General features: G+C 50.7%; 1 pseudogene; it reads left to right on the top strand.

Moving 5' to 3' along the window:
* Positions 1-7,993: 7,993 nt before the first annotated feature.
* Positions 7,994-11,926, top strand: LOC102369971 (annotated as a pseudogene).
* The last annotated feature ends 640 nt before the right edge of the window (positions 11,927-12,566 follow it).

The following is a 12,566-nucleotide window of genomic DNA, read 5'->3' as shown; positions in this document are numbered from 1 at the left end:
GGGCGGGGCCAGACGCTTTGTCTCCATCTCTCCGTTCCCGGCCTGGGAACAACTCAGGGTGTCGGCGTTAATGATTTGGGCCTCTTCACCTCAGCGCCGAGCTGTGGTACTGCAGCCTGTGCTAATGCACCCATCCTGGGTGTCTCATGCGGGAACCAGGGAGCCCATCCCCAGGCCCCCAGCCCAGACTGGTCCCAGGACACGTGGTGTCCATTGACTCCTGCAGAACAATGACCTTCCTGCTGGGGCCCCGTCCTTCACGGTGCCATAAGGGCAGCCAGAGCCCCACTGGGTGGACATTGAGCACCAAAGCTAGGATGGCAGCTCAGAGCCATGTGTCTCCACTTGTCCTAGGCCAAGACATGCGAGGGGCAGAGGAGCTGCGGTGCAAGTGCCAGAACGATCAGAACCAGGTCCAGAACTACAGGGACCTGGCGAGAGTGGGAGAGGTGAGGATGGTGTGATGAAGGGGTTCGGAGAAAGGCTTGGTGCTTGTCTCCAGCTGGCAGGGGTCTTCCTGCAGTGGGTTAGAGCCTTGCAAGTGTCCAGGGCGATGTGGTGCCAGCCCCAGAGATGGAGCCTGTCTGTGGGATGTGCCAAACCTTGCGTGCTCTTGTTTCAGGGGCTGAGAAAGATCTTGCTGGAGGAGCAAAGGAGAGCTTTCCTGCAAAGGGCCCTTCATGCAGTTCACAATGGACCGATGCACATCAGCCAAGCTGGGCTAATCTTTCTGTATGCCATCCTGGGGGAAGCCGGCCGCTTGATGGGGCACAAGGTCAGCAACCACGTTGGGGAGTAAGGGGAGGGAGGAGAATGAGCTCGGGGCCCCTCGGCTCTGTTCCACGTAAAGTTGCTGTCGTCCCATCACCACCTGTTGCCTGGGGACAACATGGAGCAGAGAGAGGTCACTGCACACGGCAGTCTGAGCTCTAGCTCACGGTGGGGTCCATTTGTACTTCACAGACTAACTCAGTTAGTGACCTGCCCCTGTCTGTAAGGTGCAAATCTCGCTTGCCTTCTGAGCAAATTGGCCTTGAGGAGAACGGGAGGCCTGCCAAGTGCCTTGGAGAAAGGAATGAATTAATCTGCCTAGGCAGGATGGCACCAGCCTGTCCTTTGCACATGTCATGCCCCTGAGGGTCAAGGTCTCTTTCCAGGCCCAAAGATACACAGCGTGTCCCCTCAGGACAAGCTTCCCATTCCCAGTCTGCAGTCAGGAGTCTTTAGGAGGTGCACAGGTCCCCGCATGGCTACATTTCTTCTCCTGCCCATGATCCTGTGCTTGCTCTAGGGAGAATGGAGGATTCAGGCACTTGGCGCTGCTGATCTGCCTCATTGCCCAGAGCCCAGAGCTGCCACCCTCTGTCTTTACCACGATTCTCAGAAAAATGTTGCTCAAGGAACCTGCCCCCCATTTCCCTGAGCTGTTGCCAAGACCCCTTGGTTTCAAGTCCAATCCCTGCCCCATGACCCCTCCCCACATCCCCTGTCCTTTCTGGGTGTAGGACAGGCTATGACCAGCTCTTGTACCTCTGCAGGAGAAAGAAATCCCCATTCGGGTTGTGAACAAGCTCTTCATTATCACCTGCCTGAAGGAGCTGCCTCAAGACCTGCAAGGGCACAGCCTGCTGGTCACCTCCTCCAGCGCCCTCGCCTCTCTCCAGCCGCCCACACTTGCTCCTGCAGGTACTGTCCTGTCCCCTCTGCCCCTGGGGAGCAGGGATCAGTGGGAAGGGATGGGGAGGCTCTTGGCACTACTCCGTGGGGGCAATTCTCCCCTCTGCCCTAGAGAGTCCTGTCCTAGCGTCCATCTTCCGCAGGTCTTTCCTTTCTCTTCCTCTCACTGGCTGGACCCTTTCCTCATGCCCTGCTGCCCCTGGGGAAACCTCCCCTCTGCCCCGGGCGGCATGGGTGGGCCTGCAGGGTGTTGCCATCTTTCATGAAGGAGCCCCGGGACCTCTCCCAAGTGGCTGAGCCACCCCAGGACAGGGGGGACCCTCTGCCTCCTGTTAAAGGCTGCTGTGGCTCACACAGTCGGAGACCTGCTTTCCCTTGCTTGTATCTCTCTCAAACATGGTCTTTTTGGGGCTGGGGTTGTCCATTCAGAGCATCTCCCTCATCTTGAACGTGGCTGGGCAGTGATGCCTAAAGATGTTCAGCTTCTTCCAGGCAGGAGGCTAAGCACCATCTATTTTTTTTTCCCTCATTCAAATGTTCAGGCCTTTGTGTCCCGGGAAAGCTCTCAGTCCCCACTTCCTCACATCACAGCCTTGTATCACGATCCCAATGCATGGATCTGATCTTGTGCTGCTTTTTTTTACACTGCGTAGCAACACCTGCAGACCACCTCAACCCTGACAGCACCTCCCTGAGCGAAGATGACCTCCCCAACCTCACCGGGAGCCCGATGGCTACAGAGAAAAGCTGCAACAGCGCTGAAGCCACCACACACGTCACCGACTGACAAGTCATCATCCAGTCCGAGCCGTCCTCCACAGACAAGTCAGCCTCTGCAAGAGAAGCAGCCTGAGAAACCCTCGCGGTGAAGAACTTGAATATCTTCCAACCCAGCTCTGCAAAGGGCTGGGGAAAGACCAGGCACCACGAGTTTGTAGTGCCCAGGTTGCCAAGTGGAGGACGCTCTTGTTGTGTGGACGGCATTTTGTGACCCCTGCCTCAGGGCTTTGGCCGGTCGCCGTTTGGGGCCAGGAAGGAATTTTCCCCCCCTTCATTTATGGGACCAACTTCTGGGGGTTTTTCGCCTTCCTCTGAGGCATCGGGACATAGTCAGACCATCCCGGCGTCTGTTGTGTTAGTAGCCTGCCTTTGAATCCATCGAGGGCCATTCAGGGAGTGAAGAAAGCAAAGGCATAAACCATGTGCACTGTTAAACATAGATTTAGTGTAATATGTAATGTTGAACATAGATGTTATAGAAATTAAGAGTAGATGTAAGATAATAAAGTTAAGCTTTAGTTTTCTTTTCTTATAAGTGTTGGTGTTCATCTCAAATTCCTGTGTGAAATACAAGCTCATGACATGCAAGGTAAGAAAGAAGACAAGATGATCCATTGCTGTAGAGAACAGGGTCTACAACACACAGGAGAAACCTGGCATGTTTCGCTCAGAAAGTCAAGGTCGAGCTGTCTGAGAAACTGCTAATACTGTTCAATGGGAAACCACCTTTATTCCTCAACAAGTCAACGTTGGGTGGTCAGGGAGGTGTTTCAAGAAAGTTGCAACGGGAAAAGTTATCTCTGCTCCAGGTTGCCGAGGTGCTTTGGGTAGATGTGATATCTCTTAGGAGATATAGTTGGAAAAAATGTTCTTTGTAAGCTTTTGGGCACAAACACCCACTGCCACAACCAATAACTGTTCTCTAGGTTGGTCTTTGTCAAGACCAGAGGGAGAAATAGAAGAGAGATGGGGATGGGGAGTATGTTTCAGGAGCAATGGCTTTGTGGTGCTCAAGGCACTCAATGGGAAGGGAAGGACCCAGCTGTGAATCCCAGCTGGAATGCAGATTTCTCCAGAGTCTTTTCATTGGAATAAGCAGGGCCCTTTGCTACACAGTATATTTTTCTGGTGAAAGTACAATGTGTACAAATGGGCCCTTGTAACAGGCTTATCTGAATAGCAGGGGACAACCCCCTGCCTGCCCCACTCCCCCTGCACGATCCATGGAGCCCATTCCAGGCTAATATTTGTACAAAGTCACTGGAGTCAAGATCTCTCAGTCATGGGGGCTGTGGGGTTTCTGGGGTTTTGAGCTGTGTTTGTTTGGTGTGGGATGGGAAGACCCAGCTCTGTATCCCTGCTGCAGCACAGGGATCTTCCCAGTCTTTTCCGCTGGAATAAACAAGGCCCTTGGGAATAAACCCACTTAGCCCCCACTGGCACTCAGGGCTAGATCTGGCTTGCAGGGATCCACACAGTCTGGATCCAGACCCCCGCCTGCAGTTGTGGGAGCAGTGGCACCCGTGGTCGGAGCAGATCAGCGTCAGCTCAGGGAGCCTCAGGGATTCACGCAGCCCTCAGTCACTCCCCAGCGCTGCAGCACACGTCCATGGCGGCTCCGCACCCTGCAATTCAGTGGCGGTTCCTCATCTTGTCCCACCCCAAATTCCTGGCCCGTCCAGGAGCCCTGCAGACCAGAGGACATGGCTCTGGGGACTGGATCCAGCTCACGGGCCGTATTTTTGACACCCTGCTGGGAGCTGTTCTCACCAAGCTTTGAGTCACTGCTTTGGTTCTTATTGACGCCTCTCTCCTCTTCCCCCTTGTCCCACATGCGACCCCCAGACCTGGTTATGGCTCCCAGTACTGCTCACACCAACACTGTACAAAAGACAGCATCCCTGCCTAACTCTGTTGCTTTTACCTCGTTCAGTGTCCCTGGGACATTTCCTCCCAGCGTCGCACTGGGAGCTCCTGGCTGGTTGTTTGCCCCCCTGACCTCAAGCACTTGTTCACAGTCACTGCTCTCATGTGACATGTGAGGATCAGGGGTTCAATGCCCAGCCAGCCCCCTTCAAGACCCAGGACAGCCAAAAGAAGGGAATGGAAGAGCTTGCGGTTGGTATCCAGGCCTGTGCAAAATCTCCGGTATGCTGCTATGTTTTCCCAGCACATTTGCACTGGTCCAGACAGATGGTGAATGAGCACAGGGAACAGTCCTCTGTGTCTGAGGCAGCTCAGCAAATCCACGGCACACCACGCACCAGCCTCCTGCACCGGAGCCTGCAAACACTTTCTCATCTCCTCAGGCGCAGCAGCCTTGCCCTGGGCTCCCCGGCACTGCGGGTGTGAGCAGTATTCATCGGGGAGGAGGAGGACGTCGCTGAGGTTCTGCAATGTCCTGACACGGGAATTATATCCCTGGGTGCATATTCACCCCAGCCCTGTGGAGGGGCTCTGCCTGCCCCAGGGATGTGCTAGTGCCCAGCCTGACACCTCGGGGCCACAAGCTGATGTCCAACCCAGCCCAGCTCAGCGGGGACCAGAGGCTGGGCTCGCTGGACGTGACATGCGCGTCTTGGGGTCTCAATCCCGGGTCTCCCAGCACAGGGGCACTCCCTGGCGCTGCACTGAATGGCCGTGTGTGCCAGTGTGGCACTGGCATCTGAACCTCTCATAAAAGGCTGTGCTGAGGGGATGTGGAAGGGGAGACTGGAGCCTGAGACTCTTTTCCTCAGCGGAGCAAACAAGAAGGGCCCTCACAAAAGCTTGGCACGTGATGTTCATGGGGCTACGGCTACGTGGCCCAGCCCTGCCCTAGGAAGGGCCCTGGCTGGACGCCGACAGCCCACGGCAAGCAGCTTGTCAGGGCGAGGGGTTGTGGGGTGGGGGGATCCCCCAGGGAAACTCGAACTAGCAGCTGCAGAAGTGCTTGCCCTGCCGCTCCACGTGCCATGGGGCCAGCGGTGCTGCTGGGCTTGGCCTCGCCCTGCGCTGCGTGGCACTGGCTGCACTGGTTCCTGAATTGAGTCCCTGCAAAGAGGATTTCTATGGAGGAGCTGAGCCCCAGGGGTTGGGTGTAACAAACATAGCCAACATTTGGCTGAAACTGGGCATCCAACATCATTTTGCAACACTGTATGAGATCTGCAGTATGAGACTTATGGGGTGGTCAAACACTGGAACCAGCTACCTAGAGCAATCAAAAATTGATTGCTTATTCCCAGTTCCTTATTCCCAGTTCCCTATTTCTTACTCCCAGTGCCCAGTTCCTTTTTCAAAGCTAATCTAGACCTAATAAAAGCTTGTTATTAATGAATTAAACATCTGAAACAGAGAGAATTGCATTAGCTATGCACATTTACTAATTAGTATTGATAAAAATATTCTGCATCAAGTACAGAGCCCTAAATGATGGGTAGGTTTAAATGGGATTATGGGGCAAAATACATTTTGGGACACCTCAAACTTCCTGTTGACTCCACTGAGGGACTGCCCTTGACATCTGTGACCAGAGACTTGCCTGGCTCAAAGGCAAGTGGTTTGGCCGTCCCAGGCTGCCAATTGACAGCAGGCACTGTGCCAAGTATATGGACCTGAAAAAGGACCTGGATTTTAGGCTGGGATTATAGCTGGATATCCTGTTTTGGGCAACCTCATGGCACATCTCTGTGCCACTGGGGAACTCTTCTGGACATCTCTGACCAGAGATGTGCCCGGCCCACATGTGGTTCGGCCATGGCAGGCTGCCAATTTACAGCCCCCTGCATTGAAATGGGATTACACAATGGGTGCACAAATTTCTCCATGTGGGTAAACTGAGAAAAGCCACTGCCCCAGGGCGCTGGGAGCTCCTTCTGCAGGGATGCACGATATGAGTGCTGGTAGATTTGCAAACACCTACGTGAGTCCAGATAAACCCAGAGATGTTCACTAGGAGTCCACAGTGTTCAAAACATTTGACTGTTTGGAGTCTTCCTGAGTTCTTTGCAACTCAAGAATTGCTCCATTGCTTTGTTCTAGTCCAACAGTGACTGAAAGCTGAGAGCTGGCGTATCATGCCATTAATTGAATGTGTGGCCAGGCATCCCTGAATCTTGGAGCCCTGTCAGGTAATCTGGGCTCTCAGCGTTGGGGGAACACCATGCTGCAGATCACCATGGTGTGGATCAGCACTAGATCACCTGACAGGGCTCTCATCTGTGGGAGCTTGCTACTGGGCACACCGGGCTTCCTCTGCATCAGCACTTTGGCATGATGGGATCTGATGCTCGATCCCACAGTTATACCTTCTACTATGCACGTGGCCTGGCTAGAAGCACAGTTGTGTGGCTTGTGCAATAGATGTCCTTGTGCCTTTACTGAACATCTGGCAGGGGGCTTTTGGTCAGTTGGCAGCAGCAGTGGATTCCACATCCTGGGTTAGGAACAGAGGCTCCTTGTACAAAACCCACTGAGGGGTAGGAGATATTGAATACAATCTACAACAGGCAGCACTGACCAGAGAGCTGTTGAGGGACAGCAAAGCATTGAGTCTGCCCTCCTGATCGCTCTCATCAGCTCCCAGGTCATTGTGCTGGCCATTGTGGAGTCCACTCCATGTCTCTCAATATAGAGAGAGCCCCTCACTCTGGTTGGCTTTTACAGGCCAGAGCCCATTGCTGCAGGTTGGTGTCTATGTGCTTTGGAAGGAAGGGAGCAGAGGTCCGTCTTCTGAGTAAAAGAGGGCCAGACGTGGTGGCCAGACATGGTTCCAGCCCTTTGCCCCTTTTGTCCAATAGTTTCCTGGTCTTGCAGCACCCACCCTGGGTGTGGGAGACCATGGTTAAATTCCCTTGTCTGCCTGTTCACTGAAATAAACCAAACTAAATATTTTGAAGTCCTGTTTTTTTCCCCAAATAAAATAAACTCAGGAAACAAAAAACTTTTTTTTCCCCATTGCATTCCTCTTCATTTAGTAAGTTTGTTTTAATTGAATGATGGGATAATAAAACCCAGGAGAGGACTAGCAAGTTGCAAGCTGCTTTTGCCTTTGACTATTCACTTTTTTTTCAATGAAATGCTATAGGGATTCAAAGCCAGTTTTGAAATAATTTTTCAGTGAAATCATAAGCTTTTCAGTTTATGCAAAGATCAGTGAAACTGAGAAGAGAATGACTCTCTTTAAACCTGGGTTCTTTGCCGAGGAAAAACAAGTGAAGTATCGTAATTGCAGAGATTGACATACGGTGACTTAAACTACGATAAACTAGCTTCCCATGTGCTTTTAATCTGATCAAACTAAAAGTTAAAAATGTTACTTTATGTTCATATTCTTTTCAAACAGAATGTAGAAATGTAGTTGGTTATGTCTTGCTATTCAATTTTAATTTACTGGTGTGTCTAGTAGCATCCTGCTTAATTTATCATTTTTAATTATTATAATTTTTTCTTTAACTGCGGAATGTGATTGGCATCCAGGCAAAGCTTTTCACGAGTAAAGAAAGCTTTAGCAATGTGTGAGGACCATTTTCTCCTTAGCCTGAAGGATTAATTTATGAAGATCCATTGTCTGGTACATCTGGATCATGAATTTTGGTAGCTGAAGGAACGATCCTGCTCTCTTAGGGGGAAAAGGAGAATGAAGGTAAGTGGCATTTCCTATGAGCTTTGTTGGGATGAAAATACCAGATTCAGGGGTGTAGACATTGAACAGTAAGGTTAAAGAAGAAACAAATCGTTGGCATTAGTGAAGATGAGGGACAGAATACAAGCCTATCTCCAAGTATTGGTATTTAGTATAGGTTTTCTTTGTGACCCTCTTGCTCCATAACTGTCCCCTTGTCCACAACTATAATTGTCCTCCTTCCTCTCATGCAGCTGGTACTGGCTACAGTTGGAGGCAGGCAATCAGATAAGGTAGATCAGTAGCTTGGTACAATTTGGGAATTCCTGTGCTCCTGCAAATAAGTAGTGAGGAGCTGGAATGGGCGGATGACTGGTCTAATCCAGAAAGAAAGGGCTAGGGGAGATGGATAGTGCTGGAGTGAATATGCACTGGAGTGAGTTTCAGTACTGAATCCAATGCAGTGTATGTCCTTCATTAGCGGGTCTTCCATTGAGCGGCCAGCTAGTCTGATTTATGGTGATGTTCCTTGTGACCACTGCGGTGCCTCTCTGCTCTACTCAGCATCCTGTTAACAGTTTCTTGTACTTAGGTGTGTTTCTGCCCAACTGCAATCCTACATCGTGGGTCAGAGTCAGTGAGAAGTGATGAGTACATTGATTCACATCACTGTGCCAAGGGAGCCATTACCTAGCTGTTTCTGAGACAGGTTTGCAGCTGCTTTGGGTCAGTGGAGAAATGTAGGGACCCCTGAGGAGAACAGGGAAGTGGCTCCACTTTGGTTTGCTGTTGAGCATCCCAGCAATGGAGTTAAGACTGTCAAAGTGGAGATGTCTTTAGGGAATGCTCTGCTTAAAAGCATGGAAAGACTGCAAGACTATAGCAGGTCAGAAATACTCCAGTAGCAGTTGGTGCATCTGCATGTTCCCGGGACTGCGCATTTGGTACTGCACAGTTCTGGCAGTGCATGGTTACTTTTAGATGCTATGTTGCTGTAGCAATGAGCTACGGTGGTGTAGCTGATCACTATGGCGATGTAGCATTGGCATCACGGTTTGTGCCTGCCAATGCTGCATTGCCATAACTCGTCACAACAATGATGTAGTGTCTCATGTAGTCACTCCCAGGTAGTCAGTTTTTTTTTTCCTTCAGCAGTAAATAGCATGATTTTTTGAGGAATTCGCGAACAAATGAATGAATCATTTAAATTAAGCAATAGCCACAATTTTTTCAAGGCATATATGCTTTCTCAAATAGCTCTAGGAAGACCTGGCGTGCTGTTGTGGCTACAGTAGTCCAGGATATGTGAAAAGCAAAGTCTTTTTTGGTAATATCTTTTACTGGACCAACTACTGTATAGTTGAAAGAGCTGTTAGGCAAGCCTTTGGGCACAAAATCAAGTTTCTCTGACATTTCTTCCAGATATGCCATTGGTCCAATAAAAGAGATCACCGGACAAGCCCTTGAATCGAGGAAGAAGAACTTTTTCAGGATGATGCGGGACAAGGTTGTATTCATTCTTTTGCAGCTATTCAATGTATGTGTACATTTTTCTGAAAAGACAGCTCTAAATGACCTGATAGACTTTTGTGTCTGACATTCTGCCTTTCTATCAGATTGTGTGCCCATTTGCCCAGGCACCATCATCATGGTATCCGAGTGCCTCATGAGGCTTCAGCCAAGGTCTAGATGTGAAAAAAAATCCAAGAATAGTAGAAAACATTAATTCAGCATCTGTCCCCACCAGCTAAATTTGCCTCAGGGAAATGACTGGGAGGAGTGGCACTGGAATGGGACATTGGAGAGTAGGATGCTGCTTGCAGCTGTACTAGTGACTTTGTGTGTTTCTTTCCTCTCTCATCCTTTGACTTCTGTCAGTTGAGAGAGTGAGCTCTTTGGAATAGGAGCTGCCTATCTATGTCCAGCATCTGCTGTGGCAAGGGTTTGAACTTTGTTGGCAAAGGAAAAAATGCCTTAACTATGGCATGACTGGCACTTCATCCACCTGATACCTCAGTACCTCAGAACTGAAATGGGCTGCTGGGAAGCTGGGACCCATTGCTAAGTGGGAGTTAGTTACTTAGCTAGAGGCTGTAGTTTCCTTGGGCTTATTCCTGCTTCGCTTTGCATGGCTAAATGGCATGTATGCAGCTGTGTAACTGCAGCTTTGGGAACTTGTGCAGAGTTTGCAATTTTGTTTCCTACAGAAATGGGGGTTGGAATTGCCCTCCATGTGTACTGTCCTGAAGGAAGTTCCTTCCTTTTTTAACCCCCAAACCTAGTTATTAGGCTATTAACCCAAGAAGCAGGAGACCCCAGTTTAAACTTCCTTCCCAGTGCCTCTCAGCATTGTCTAGAGTGTTTTCCATCGACCCTTGAGCTGATAAATAGCACTGGGAAAATGTCTTCACCGGTTGCTTTCTTCCCATCCAGGAAAGCAGGCACCTCACTGACCACTGCATTTTTTAGCTAGCTGGCTTTCTTCTGGTTTCCTATGTCTCTTGGCTGCTTAGTGGGCCAGCAGGATTGGAGAGGCTGGACACGTGTCTGCATTGTACTATCTGGTAGCTTGGTGGCTAGAGCCGCATCAGGCTATGGGCTAGTACCAGTGGGAAATGCAGATTCCAATCCCCAGCTTAAGGGCAGGCTGAGCACCAAAGACTCCTGATCACTGAGTGAGTGCTTCAGCTGTGCAGTTAAACCATGAAAGAGCCCTTTGGGAGTAGTCAGTATGCTTAATGGACATTTGCATAATTGCAAGCCCAGAGGTGAATTTCAAAGTGTGCATAAGTGCCAAAATCCGTAGTCATGCAGCTGTCTGCTGTCAGGGGTGCAGAGAACAACAGAATCTAGCCTTTTTCTACTGTATCCTTCTGAGTAATTGCTTTTCTTATTGCTCCCTTTTGTTCTTAGGTCAGACATGATGAGGAATCTCTCTGGGGGAACAGCACCTCGGTGTCGGAGTTCATCCTGCTGGGGTTCTCCAGCCAGCCCAAGACCCAGCTGCTGCTGTTCGTGTTCTTCCTAGCTATCTACCTGGTGACTTTCTTTGGGAACAGCCTCCTCATCACCCTTGTCATTAATGACGCCCGTCTTCACACACCCATGTACTTCTTTCTGGCCAACCTTTCCTTTGTAGACATCGGCTACACCACCACCACTGTACCCCAGATGCTGGTCCACCTCTTCTCCACAAAGAAAAGTATTTCCTATACTGCCTGTGTTGCGCAGATGTACATCTTCCTCTCTCTAGGGATAATTGAATGTATCCTCTATGCTGTAATGGCCTATGACCGGTATGTGGCCATTTGTCACCCTCTGCGATACACGGCCATCATGAACAGGTCAGTTTGTGTCAAGACGGCCATCAGCTCCTGGGTATCTGGCTTCCTCTCTGCAATGATTCACACAGGCTTCACCATGAGGTTGCCCTACTGCAGCTTAAATGAAATCAATCACTTCTTTTGCGAAGTGCCAGCCATCCTGAAGCTGGCCTGTGCAGACACACACCTCACTGAGCTGGTGATTTTTGTGATGGCAGTTATACTGCTCCTCACCCCACTGTCTTTGATCCTAATCTCCTATGTATTCATCCTGGAAGCCATCCTGAGGATCAGCTCAGCTGAGGGGAAGATCAAAGCCTTCTCCACCTGCACCTCACACATCACTGTTGTGACTCTCTTCTACGGTGCTGCCATGTTCATGTACATGCGCCCAGCCTCCAGCTACTCACCCGAGCGGGATAAAATGATTTCCCTCTTTTACAATGTGGTGTCTGCCCTCCTGAATCCTCTTATCTACAGCCTGAGGAACAAGGAGGTCAAAGGAGCCGTACTCAAAATGATGGGCAAGACTGACCACTGAGTTATGGTGGAGGAGGAATGGTCCGGTGGCTCTACAGGATGAGAGTGGAGGGGAGGGGATTTTAGTAATTCATTTCCAGTGGAGAAGAAATGTCATAATGTGTGCCTATCTTTCCATTCCTGGAAGGTAGAAAGTAGGGCTGTGCGAAGCTTCGGGTGGTGACTCGATTCGGAGGAGATTTGGCCCGATTCGGTGGCCAAATCTCCAAATCCGAATCGAATCAGGGGACCAATTTAAAGGTCTGAATCGATCCAATGGTCTCCGAATCTTCGGGGAGCCCCCCCTGCCCCCCCCCACCTCCCCCAGCCCCAACCCATGCCCACTCCCAGAGCCTCCCCATGGCTGCCCCTGCCCGCCCCAGCTCGGTACTTTTAAAAAAAGCCCCGGTGCCCAATTTGATGCTCCTGGGCGGGGGGCGACCCTCACTGCCCCATGCTGCATGGGGGCTCTGCATGAGCCCCCTCAAATCCCCCACCCCTGCTCCTCCGGTCCCCCATGGCTGCCCCACCGGCCGGGGCTTTGGCTTTTTAAGAAAAAAAAAGCCGAGAAAAGTCCTGGGACTTACCGCTCCTGGTGCAGCCTTGGGGCTTTGGGGGCTGCTGCAGACCCCCCACATGGCGGGGGGCCGCGGGGATTGCCC

Source organism: Alligator sinensis, unplaced genomic scaffold (genome assembly GCF_000455745.1).
Source record: "Alligator sinensis unplaced genomic scaffold, ASM45574v1 scaffold2076_1, whole genome shotgun sequence".
Lineage (NCBI taxonomy): Eukaryota > Metazoa > Chordata > Crocodylia > Alligatoridae > Alligator > Alligator sinensis.
This window is presented reverse-complemented; position numbering and strand designations above follow the sequence as displayed.